At 39.3% G+C, this 12738-nt stretch overlaps 1 protein-coding gene across 10 annotated transcripts in view; it reads left to right on the top strand.

Moving 5' to 3' along the window:
• The window catches only part of CACNA1C (calcium voltage-gated channel subunit alpha1 C), a 452768-nt gene that overhangs the window by 246951 nt on the left and 193079 nt on the right, over nt 1–12738 (top strand). The window lies entirely within an intron of this gene.

Here is a 12738-nt window from a genome sequence, read left to right as displayed (position 1 = left end):
ACTTTTCATGAAGGGAATGATTGCAGAAGGGAAGCTAATTAAAATTAAAGAATTTCCCTTAATTATTTTATTTTATGGCATTTGCCATAGGCCAGTGGCTTCATAGTCCTCATTGATTATGGCTTTTTTTTTTTATCTTCTTGTGAAAACAAATTGGGTTTGAAAGAAAGCAGGGTGAGACAGCATAGGAGAGTGAAACAGAGGACAGGCAAGTGACAGAGTTGTCTGGAATATAAGTTGTATAAAGTAGATTGTAGAGTCCTGGGGCTTAAGATAAGTCCTTGTTGCATGCTATGCTATGAATGTTTTTCTACATCTTCATGAATCCTGATGGATTCCATAAGGAAGATATTTTTAGGAGAGAAGAAAATATTCTGGAAAATTTCAGTTTATACCAACTGACTAAAATGAGAAGACTTCAGCAGAATACAAAAGCGTTTGTGAAAATTGAATCATCGGCTCCTTTTTCATTCATAAAATATTCCTTGAATGAATTTTTGGTTGCTGTGTTTGTTCTTGCAGTCTGTCAAAGGATAAGGATAAACTGTGGACTGAGCAATGCTTATTACCTGCAAAACTGGTTCCCCTTCCATCTGTGTGTTCCTAACAGTACAAAAGACTGTTAAAAAATGAAAACGCAATATCAACATTTTTCCATGTCTATGTTTGTTCTTTTAACACCCTTTTCACTGTTTCATAAATAATAGCAGCTTATTCCATTTAATTATAGTTTTTAATTAGTTCCCCCATTGAACTCAAACACTAGCACAGCACTGCCTTAGCACAATTTGTAGACAACTGAAAGAAAATGCTAAAATCCCCCAAGTCTGTGAAATTTGATTTTGTGTTAGTGTAGAATATTTTAGCTGTTACTAGGCCAAAGTTTACTGTCCTCAGTTCTTGGTTGTACAGACCTTCTAGGAGTTGGTAGAAATTACATCCATATTAATTTAAAAAATCTTAATTTAATTTTTTTTCAAAATCAGGTCTTTGTTTATGAGAAATTTCATTGTGTTTGTCGAATTTATATTTTTTATGGTTTTTTTACTGTTCTGGGAGCTGGGTCTTGGCCAGCAGCAAGGCAAGTTTTGTGTTTAGTGTTGCAGGACAGTCAGAATAACTAGTCAGGATGAAAAACTTGGAAGACATCCATTACAGCAGCCTATAACATTAATAGCATTAAAAATAATTTTCAGACAGATCAATATGAATCCTTTTTGCGCCGAGCCTGAGGGTGATTGAAGAAAAAGGGAGCCTTGGGAACTGAGAGAGTGAAAACACAGAGTGTAACATCTTATTTTCATCAAGTGAACATGAAATCTTGGAAATTCAAGTCCATTTGGCAGGATGCTTGCCAGCCCTGAGCAGAGCTCTGACATAGAGGAAATCTGGCTGAATTCTCAGAGCTGTTTTCACCAGGATTGTTCCCCCTGAGTGATGGGTGCCATAAGAATTTGACTGAAATGATAAAAGGGAGTTCTGGTTGTGGGTTGTTTTTTTTTTCAGACAGGCTAGTTGAAATCTAATTTTCCCACAATGCTTGCAGGAGACAGAGCTGCCCCTGCAGCCAGGCAATATAGGAAGAATACACCTTTTTGCAAACCAGCCAGAAGCTAATCAAGCTGAGTTTAATTAAAAGACATTATTGGATATAAATAAGATTCCTGACCTCTCATTGTCCAGACTCTATTTTTTTTCTTAGTTTTAAGTTTTTCTGAATGGGAATAAGTATTGTCTTAAGGGTTTATTGTAGTAAAAGAAAATACAGGTACATGGAATGCCTCTCCTCTCTTCTGGCATGATAATTAGCGCTCACCAATTTATTTACAGAGTTTTAAATTGCAAAAAATGGCATGGGTGCAATCTCTATTCCTTATTAGTGTCTGAACTTAATTAGAAATCCTTCTTCCTTATTTGTAATGAATTAAATGCATGAGCATGTATTAACCCATTTCATAGCTGTTTCTCTTTTTTTTTTTTTTTCAATTTTAATTCCTGCTGGTTTGCCAGTCAGGCTGGTGAAAATCTAGGCATTGTCTGAAAAATTCCAGTATTTCAAAACTTGGTTTTGTTGAATATTAGAAGGAAAAGTTAGAAGTATTCTAAGTGCAATATTCTCCTTGTCCGTAAAGGGAAATTCTCAGAGAGTTTCAGAAAGCATAGAAATAGCAGAGCCTCATGTTTAAACATTTTTATTGAACAAAAATGTTTTAACATTCCCGGATCTGTGTGTTTAGCTTGTTTGAAGCAAATCCAAATATATTTTTATGACACAAGCTCGTGTTACTCTGCAGCCACCCCAGCACTGCCACGAGCTCTGTGGGGCTGGTGGAGTGTCCTGCAGGCTGGGTAGGAGCTGCTGGCACCCAGTAAGAGTATTAGTTTCTCTTTGTCCCTACAATACACACACCTAGGAGGATGAAGCACACATTTGTCTTACAAAAAATGAAAATTCCTGCCCTGGGGGAGGCCGGGCAAGAATCTGAATTCCATAATTCCATTTTCCAGCTTCTTGTCCCTGGGTCTATTTCAACATCAGTAGCAGCTGCAGTGAGGGTCAGCAGAGTGGCTCTTGGGAGTCAACCAAGGGACTGAAAAACTGGCAAATGTCATTGGTTTTTTTGGTTGCCTTTTTTTTTTTTTTTGCATAGAAAATCTTGCTACTCTGCAGAGCTGCAGCCCTGTGAGCTTTATCTGTTTAAAATGAAGTCAATTTCTATTCTCCGAGTACTGCATAGGTCACAGTCATGTTTTTAATTACCAATTAGCCTTCCATTAAGGAAATAAAATGAGTTTTATGTGCTGGTTGTCAGAGGTCCTTATATCTGCCTCATTTCATGTGTTCTGTCTGCTCAAGCAGCAAGAAACCGAAGAGAAACTTACTCAGGGGTAGTAAACAAAACATGAAAACCTTTGTCCCATGAAAGGAAGGATGGAGCCTGAGATGAAGAAGCTGCAAGGACTTTTCCTTTTTTTCATCCCCTTCAGTTGTGTTTTTCCTGTATGCCTTGAGCACTGTGAACAGAATGTTAAATAAGCCCTGAAGTTACTCAGGGAAAGAAAAATCACGCACACGTGCGCACTCTCCCTCTGTCCCTTTCTCTCTTCCTTTCATGCATGCACATTGTGTGTTTGTATGAATGTCTACAGAGAAACCCCAACCCTAGAAGACTGAGCTGTGGGACCAATTTATTTGCTGAGAAATTTCAGGAGGGAGAGGTTATAAATAGTCATAAATTTGATTTATTTATAAAGCATTCCCTGTCAGGCATCACTGCACAAACAATTATAAAAGAATTGTAGTAGATTAAAAACATAAATTAGAGCATCCCAAAATGTGCAAGAGTGAGGGGAGTAAAATGCATTTGACAGAGATGTTTCAAAAAAGTGGGATTTGGTGAGGTGTTCTAGGTGGTCAGTCAGAAAAAGTCAAAAAACAGAGATCCAGGGCCAGATTTCTGCAGGGGTTCACTTGCAGCTCTGGCTCTTAGCTCGGTGCTTGAGAGTGATCCAGAAAGGGTCTAAATATTACTGGGTGTGTCCATGGTTTGTTGAGGAGCCTGTGTTTGCTGAGATCTCTTCCCAGGAGATGTGCCCAAATCCTCCTTCCTTTGGCTGCTGCTCCCTTCTGGAATGTTCTCTGTGTCAAGAGCACCTAGGGAGGGGCAACACCAACCCTTCTGTCAGCTCAGCACATGGGGGTGTGAGTTTGGGTTCTCCTTGCAAGGCAGTCTAGGGACAGTTTATAATTTTTTAGTGTTACCTGAGAAAGTTGTAAAGACAAAGTGGGCAATTCAGCCTACAGACAAAATTAGTAGCAAAATTCTCCCTGCTTAAGACTCTATTTTAGCCTAACCTAGAATGCACTAGAATTATTCAAAAATTTGTAGGACTAGAGGATTTATAAAAAGGAAAAATATTCAAACAAACCAAAAAGAAAACCCTACTAAAACAAAACAAAAACAACAACAAAAAAACCCTACCAAAACCAACAAACCAAAAAACCCACAAAAAAACCCAAACAAAACCAAAAAATCCAACTTTCTGACAGAAATTATTCCTTATTAAGTTAAGGGTATGGATTATAACTCTTCCACACCTCTTATTCATGAAGGGATTGTAAGAATCCTTGGCACATAGAAAGTCTCATTACCAGGTGCATTTTCAAAGGAACTCACTATTCCCAAGTTGAGCTCCGTTGGGAATTCATTCCTTCACTTTGGAGCCAAATTTTTGATCACCTCTTTGGAAAGATGACTGAACACAAACATTAATGTTTCCCAGTCTGCCAGTTCATGTGGCATAATTTTATAGGGCAGACAAACCATAGTTGCCAAAAAGTTGATTGCAAGCAGTTAAATAATCAGCTCCTGAAATCATGTCAATGACTAGAAATTAATAAATCTCACGGGGACAAGGTTACTTCTTTTTACCAGTCAGATTGTTGGGTTTCACCTTTGTTAAGCTTTGTGCCTACCACTAAGAATTTTAGGGATTCATTGAAAAAGGATGTACTGAAAGCACTGATTGTGTCATGCAGATTAAAGTGATATTGTGATAAGAACTCCAGACCTGCCCCTTTAGGACTGGGCTCACGGGTAGTGCAAAACACTAAAATCATTAGAGCTGTTGTTGCTGAGGTCACATAGGCTGTTTGCAAAATGTGCTGGTGTATCCTACTTAGATGATGCACTCTGGAGAAGACCTTTTAGAAACTGTCCTAATGAATCATTATTTAATTAGATAGTCCTCTAGAATCCCTCCTTAAGTAGAGATAAATACACACACACACACAGAGTTCTGTCTGGTAACAAAACAATTTAACACTATTTTTTTAAGATTAATTAATTCTTTTTTTGAGATTAATAATGATTTTAAAAATTAATTAAGTGGAACACTGAAATAGTTCATTTAACACTAGCATGTTTTTTTAAGATTAATAATGATTTTAAAAATTAATTAAGTGGAACACTGAAATAGTTCGTGGCTTCTGGACTTGTGCATTTTGCTGCGTACGTGATTGAGTGCAGACACCTGAGCATGGTGGGTAGCCAGTTCCTCACTTATCTGAGTCATTTTTGGAGCTGGATGAGACACACATGCCTTGTGATGATCTATTAGGTACAGCTGTTGTACTGGGGCTGCTCTGATTTAAATGGATGTTTCTGGTACCCTGGTCTGGACCAGTGGTTGGTAGATGGAAAAATGATGGGCGTGTTTCTAATAGCTGTGTTAACCTTGGGAGAAGACACTGGGCTGCCTCACTGCCTCAAAAATGTATAAAGGAAACCAGTAAAAGCTTCTTCTAGGGGTGAATTTAATTACTAGGCATGGTAACAACACCTTGCCACCTTTTAATTTCTGTGCAGAGATTCTAAATGAGGCTCTTTCAGTCATAAACTTTATGCTGCCTTCCCTGATTTTGCTTCCTTCTAGAAGGGTAATCTCTTATTGGTCTGATCAAAATATAAAGTGACAGTTCATTTCAGTTTAATCAGAGTAGTGGACCAAAACAAAAAAAAAATTAGGATACAACCTTCTTTGCCTCTTAGCTGTTCTGTTTGGAATATTGGTTCAGGCCTGTTTGTATGGCTTCAATTCTTGGTCATGCCAAAGAAAATCTGAACCCATAAGGAACATATTCTCTGGGTTTGACTCATGTAGAGACAGAATCTTATTGTTCTATTTCAGTAAAAAAGAAAAATCTTGAGCAACAATGCCCAAGAGGTTTCTGCTATTGCTAGACAAAGACAGTCAAGAAATATTTTATAAGCATTAGACATTGTCTAATTGGCACCAGAGTCCAAGTTTTAAGTTTGAATGGATGCATAATCCTCTATGTGTATCCAGAAAGGTGCTTGTTTGACCATCTTTGTTATGAAGAATGAGGTATCCCACTGGAAACCATTGGTGTACAATGGAAAGGAAATATCAAGTTTGTTAGATTATTCTGAGGGCTAGAGGCACATTTAGAATTATGAAACATGCATTTAGAGTCTCAGAAAAAATATAGGTTAAATAGGGATTTTTGTAAGTTGTCTAGTTCAAATTCTATCTCCAAGCAGGGCTGTCTTCAAAATTCATCAAGCTGTTCAGAACCTTCTCTAGTATAAAGGTTTTAAAACAATATTCCTATTGTATTGCCTTCCAAATGTTACTGGCACGTCACCCCTTTCTGAAATTTAGAACTCCCAATAATTTCATTATAATTGCTTTAGGGTTATTTTCCCATACTCTGTTAGTGAAAAATGTAGGTGAAACGATGGCAAATCAGAACAGCAGTGGCATTCATCATTTGTCCTGTGGTTTGAGTGGAAGGGAAAGTGTGTTTGCACTAGGTAAGGAGCACAGGGGATCAACCCCTGTCCTAGGGTGACTTTATGGCTTGTATCTCCCCCAGTTGTCTGTTCTGTTTATGCTGGATATTAAGTTCTGCATCTTTAAGACTGGTTCTGAGAGTGAAAGGGAAAAGAAGTGGGCAAAAGTCCACAAAAAGGACTTTCTGAATTTGCCATCTCTTCAGAACAGTGAGAGGTTTTATTGTTTAATATTAATTTTTTATGCTTGTGAATACTTTGCTTGTTAAATAAACAGGTTTTTTCCTCTTTTCTCCAAGGAAATATTTTTCCAAACCAGCTAGGGGAGGGGCTGCTGGAATCTACTTTCTAGAGGGACCCTTTTGGAAGTTTCCTCCTAAACCAGGACAACCCCCATCTACCTTGGCTCTGCATTACAATTGGACTCTGACACACAGCATAGTTCCACTAGACCTGTAAATAAATTCAATTTGATCCTTGCCAAAGTGCTCTAAGAAAAGCTAGGACCTTATAGACTAAATTGTGCAAAAGAGTTCTGCATGAAGTATTCATTGATTTGCCAAGGAACCCCTGAATATAGGGCATGTGTATGAGGCCTGTAATAATTTAAAGCTATTTATGTTCTCCTTTCTATTCATTTCAAGGAAGTTCTTTAAATACATCGTGGGCACATTATAAATTATCATAAAGTACCGAAGGCTGGCTTGCACTATATTCCTGTTTTATAATTGCTTCTTTCAGATTAGTGAGAATTCTGTCTTTCATTTACTCTTGTGTTGGCCACCTTTAATGCAGATGTGAACGAATCCCCCATTTACCAGAGGTTAATTAAAAGCTGGTATTTCTGCAGTGCTTGGTGTGAATTTAACTCTGCTCATTTGAAAGCCTGACACTCTTTGGCTGGAGTGGAGAGAAGGGAGTGCTGATCATACTTGGAAATCAAACCTTTCAGAAACCCTCCTGACTTGTGTTTACCAAAATGGTGGGTTAATCTTTACGTCAGTAGTAGTCACCCACTTTCTTCTTTGGGCTTGTTTTGTCAGGTAAAATCAGATAGTGTTCTTCTGCTCTAATTTTGGGGATATTCTTTTTGGGGAACGTGTAGAAGGGATGCTGTGTTTTAGGACCAGAAATAGCAGCAAATGGAGTTATGTTCAGCAGTGTGACATCTTATCATCCCTTTCTCTCTATTAAATGGATATGACCACTTGTTTCTGCAGTGAGAGTAAGAAAGTAAGAAAATTCTCTTTTTAAGGAGAAACTGAAAAAAAATTCCAAACCTGTTCTGTCTTTTAAGTTTTATTCCCTCATGTGCTTGTATATTTTCATGCATACTTAGCTGAAAATGTCTTCTGAGTAACTAAGTATACTCAGAAGTAACTCACTGTCAACAAACCTGCTTAACAACTTCTTTATTGAGCTCATGCTCTGAGTGCACACCGAAGGTCACAGTTATTCATGTCAGCAATAGTCTCCAAGTTAACATATTGACACAGTGATGATATCCATATCCCAGATGTGATGGTAACCTGTAATCCAAGAGTCATGAAACCTTTTTTCATGGAGTCTCAGGGCCATCTTTCCCAGCACTGCAGCTCAGTCTCCTTACTGACCATCAGAAAAGATTGTTTTTCCTACTAGGGGAAGGTCTGAGTGATTCCACTCTGATTCATATCTTTCAGAGCCTATTTCCATAAGCACTGCCAAAACATCCTATATGACAGAGGCCCTTAAAATACTGCTGTTTTCCTTGGCTATCTGGTATTTGCATTACTGAAGAGATGTATTCTCTTATGTTTAAGGAAGCTTGAGGGAATAATAATGCAGGCTCAGATGTAGCTGAGGTCAAACAGGCAGCCCCATAAAGGTTCTAACTGCACAGCACTTGTGACTCATTACTTCAAACACATAAACTGTAGTTTTTTGAAACATGGTTTGTAGCAAGCTGGTCAGAGTGCAAGGAGAGAGACAAAGCAAAGTCTGAAAAAACATTTAGTGACTGAATTTTAGATTGTAAGCTCTTTTGATTGATGTGTAGGAAATGCAAGAACCTGATTGTGATTTAATCTTTCTTGCAATGAAAATGTTATAAACAAGCAGTGCTGATGGATGGATGGATGAATGGAGTTTAGAGAGCTGGGATCAAGATATAGTGAATCATTCTGATGACCATTTCTCAGAAACAGCACTGGTCTACTCACTTTCTGACAGGAGAAAAGCCTTATGACACCCTAGAGTAATTTCCTTGGATTTCCTGTTTTCAGGCTCCTTTTATGAACCCAAGATGACATTAGCTACAGTTTAAAAATTATAAACAAAAACAAACCTATGACTTCTTTGGAAGACACATGGGATTAGAGGGGTTTCATACATAATACAGTAATCCTCTTTGGGTAATATATCTTAGAGCCTTAACAGTAAGTTAATATTTGTTTCTTTGTTATGAGTAAGATGATGTACAGGTTGCTTCTTGGCAGTGTTAGTGCTGGCTGATCTATCAGCTAGGGTAGCTGATGCTCATGTCCTAGATCTATAAAAAAGCCCCAAAACAAAGTCAAGCAGGGGTACAGCCAGCCCCAGAACATGTGTGCTCCAGGAACTGTTCCACTTTCTAAAACTTGTATCCTTCCTCTTCTTGCAGTCATATTTTGTTGGCATTTTTTCTTTGGTTTTTCCAAACATTTATGTCCCTATTGTCTGAGGAGGAAGGAAGCTCCTGCTTTGTAATTCTGAGCCTGCAGTATGTTTCATGTGCCTCAGCCACATGACCATAGTTCCCATTTCTAAGAGACAAATAAAAAAAATACTGTTCCTTCTTTCTTGCAGCTCCAAAGTTCCCTCTCTTCTGATGCTGTGGTTTGGATTACTGTTCCAAGGAGCAATGATGTTGCTATCTCCTTTCAGTCCCACAGATGTAGTGCTCAGCTCTCTCCCTCCCTGTCAGCAGGGAACTCTTTCAGAGAGAAATACCAATATTTTTCTAGCTTGACTTCTAAAATGGTACCAAATTAGCTTCTCAGAGGAGTTGGGATGATGGATACTTTGCAGTGCTGTCCCTTGGGAGATTGAAACACTGGGCCGTGGTCTACCTCATCTGTGAGAGCAAAGCTTCAAATGAGCAATCAAAAGTGCAGATGCCCATTTAACAGAGAAAAATTCATTGTTCTGTGGCTGCTGAGGGTGAGAGACAGTCCTGTCACTTCTAACCTGAGGCAGGGAGTGGCTGAGTCACATCTCTGTCCTCTCTGGGCAAGGTGGCATCAGATCTGGGACTGCAGTGCAATTCTGGGGAGCTCAGTTGTGCTATGTCATTACTGAGTTATGCTCTGTTCATAAATGCTCTTTAGTTTTATAGTATAGGAAGAAAAGGGGACGCAAATTATTTAGTAGGCTTTTCAAATTCTTCTTGAGTCTGAGCAGGAGTGGCTTTCTGAAATGGTCCTGGAGCAGTTGCACTGTTTAATCTCAGCAGTATTTTTCCTTCAGTTTTACACCCTGAAATCATTAATTTAAGTGCAGGGGATCATAAAATCTATCCTCAGCTCAACATTCTGTATCTTATGTTAATTTCAGAACCTTTTATAGAATTTTATTTTTTTATGGATCTTTCCACCTTTGCTGAAGAACTGTAAGGAATTTATTCAAACAGCTTGTAGTTGCATATATGTATATATCAATGTATAGATGTATATACATGCATGTGTGTGCAATACTTTGGCATATTATTACCCCCATAACCTGGTTCAACAAGCAGCATTTATTACAATAACAAAAAGTGTCTGTATTCCCACAGGCATCTTTAGAGACAGAAAAGGTATGAGGCTCCTAAACCCAGCCAAATGGAACATGTTAGTTATTGATATATTGTCTGCTGTGTACAGCACTAAATATTTTTAAAATATTTATTTTAAAAAAAAAAGTTGTTCCAGAATTTTCCCAAGTCTTTTCTTTCACAGACTTCTTTTGCTGGCACTAGCACAGGTATTTCAGTGAAATTCATGGAGTGGAAAGGCTGTGCTGGGCTGCCCAGTGCTGTGGCTGTGCAGCACAAAGCCAGACAGAGCTGGCAGCAGCGTTTGTCCCCGGGGGCCAGTGACAGTGTCTGCTGTTAAATTGCTGGGCATGGGATCAGCCTCAGGCCTTCCACTCCACCTGTTCTGCCCACCTGCTTCTGGTGGGACCTGGAGCTGTTCAATGAGTGGGTGGCCTCCTCAACATCCCCTTGTGCCCATCCCAGCTGTGGCTACTAAAAGAGGTTGTAGAGCCTGCAGCACTTTGTCATGATCCTGGGTGTGTTTATGGAGGGAGATGAACAGAGTGTGCAGGGCAGCCTCAAATGCAGGATGAGGAGTAGTTTGGCCATTTTTGTGAGAGGGGAAAAAGAGCTTGCCCACAACTGTGCAAAGTCCCTGATTGAAACACAGAGTGAGAAAGACTAATTATTGGATTGGGTTGCCATAAGAGAAGTCTTCATTTCTGTCCTCAAAGGTGTTCATTTGGCACTGGTGAGGCCATGTGCATCTCAGACACAGCACTCCCTACTCCCATCCCCAGTTCAGGGCAGGTTCTTCCCCCTCAGAGCCCATTTTCATCTTTCTTCAATCTCCATGCTGTTGGGAAGGATGAAAGTTTGACAGGAAAGTCTCACAGATATGGATGCTTGGCAGAAAGATTTTTGAATGTAGAAGCTGAGGAAGGAATAGAAATGAAAGCAAGTTTTGATATAGAAGAAAATAATTGCTGAGCCAGTCTTACTGGATAACCAAGGAGGCAAAGGGTCTGTTAGTTAGAAGGGGGTTTTTATAACTTAGAGCAAAGGATAAACCCACCTCAAACAAGAAGATGTTTTTACCAAGCAGAAAGATAGCACAGGCAAACAAGTCAGCAGATGCTGCAAGTAGAAAAAGGGTCTCAGAATTTTCCACTGCAAGAAAACTAAAAAAAAACTTCTAGTTTAAACTGTAATGTACCAACTTTTACTGATTGGAGAATAGTAACATGCATATGGTAATTACAGTAGTTATGACAGACTATAGGTAAAAATTAAGGTATAGATTGGTTCCACTGGATTAAGATGCTGAGCAAAGAAAAGTCTATAATGCATTTGTAACCCAAACTAAAGGGTCTCCAGGCCTGCCTGCAGCTGAGAGCTGAGAGCTGTAGGCACAGGCTCTGTCACCCACCACCCTGGACTGCTGCAACGTCTTGGATACAAGAAAGTGCATTTGGAAGAGCTGCCTGGAGTCCTGCATCCCTAATTTTGGCTCTTACACCATGCAGGCTTACCTTGTCCTTGCAGACATGGGGCATTGCTCCATGAGGCAGAGCTCCTATGAGCTGACTCTGTGGGCTTGGGCCATTTTGGTAGAGCCATGAGGAAGCACAAAGGGACAGAGCAGTTGGACTTCCCATCACGGGGTCATTTTGCATTTATTTTCATTTTTGTTAGCAAGATTCCACAATAGGTGGTCCTACTTTACAGATGTGTGTGTGGGGATGGATCATTTGGGTCTGTTTGGTGTGATTTGTGTATCAGTACTCATTCAGTTCTCAGCTGTACTGGAAGGAGAAGGCCACTATGTCATCCCTTCATGGAGCCATCATGGAGCTCTTTCCTGTGCTCAAGCCCCTGCTTGGACTCCTGGTTGCAAGCACTTACTGTTTCTAGAGCTGGGAACATAGTATTGTATGCTGTTGTTTCCTTTTCTGAGTTCAAGGGAAGGGAAATCCTTGGTGTGCTGCTGTGGCTCCATCTGGGACAACGACAGACAAATCCTCTGCTGTGGGTGTGTTCAAAAGCTTTACTACTGGATCAGATAACTGCAGAATGACACTTTTTCTTTTTTTAGGCATTCCTTGTGCTAAGCACTGGGGGATACTGCAGGCATTGGGAAAGCATTATCTGAGGAAAACCAGCAATATTTTAAAGCAAAAACATGTGCCTGCTACTGTCAGATGGAGTTTCTCATATTTTAAAATATCACGTTAATGTAAACATGCAGATGAACTAGCAATTGCTTTTTTTTTTTCAATCTGCAGGCTTCTTGTGAGCTGTTAATTACCCAGAGCTGAATGGAAGATATTCGAATGGGCAGCTGTCAAATGATGGAACTAATTTTTTTGTAATCCTGCTCATTCTATATTGCTGTATAATATGAAAATGTCATACAGCAATTTGAAGCAGAAAAGAAAAATAGTGACCTGTCTGACTGTTGTGCTGGGTATCCCTTAAGATATGTCAGGAATGTCTAGGATGTTTTAATTTGCATTTATCTCAGATTTTATTTCTTCAGTGTGAACTTCTAATGACTTTGTAGTTTAACCTTGTAAGGACTTTGTCTCCTTTTTTCTGTCATCTAGTTTTCATGTACTTCTCTCCCACTCAGCTTGCCATGCAGCACTTGTGTAGTGATTACCTAAT

This window comes from Passer montanus, unplaced genomic scaffold (genome assembly GCF_014805655.1).
Source record: "Passer montanus isolate IOZ18808 unplaced genomic scaffold, ASM1480565v1 scaffold20, whole genome shotgun sequence".
Taxonomy (NCBI): domain Eukaryota; kingdom Metazoa; phylum Chordata; class Aves; order Passeriformes; family Passeridae; genus Passer; species Passer montanus.
This window is presented reverse-complemented; position numbering and strand designations above follow the sequence as displayed.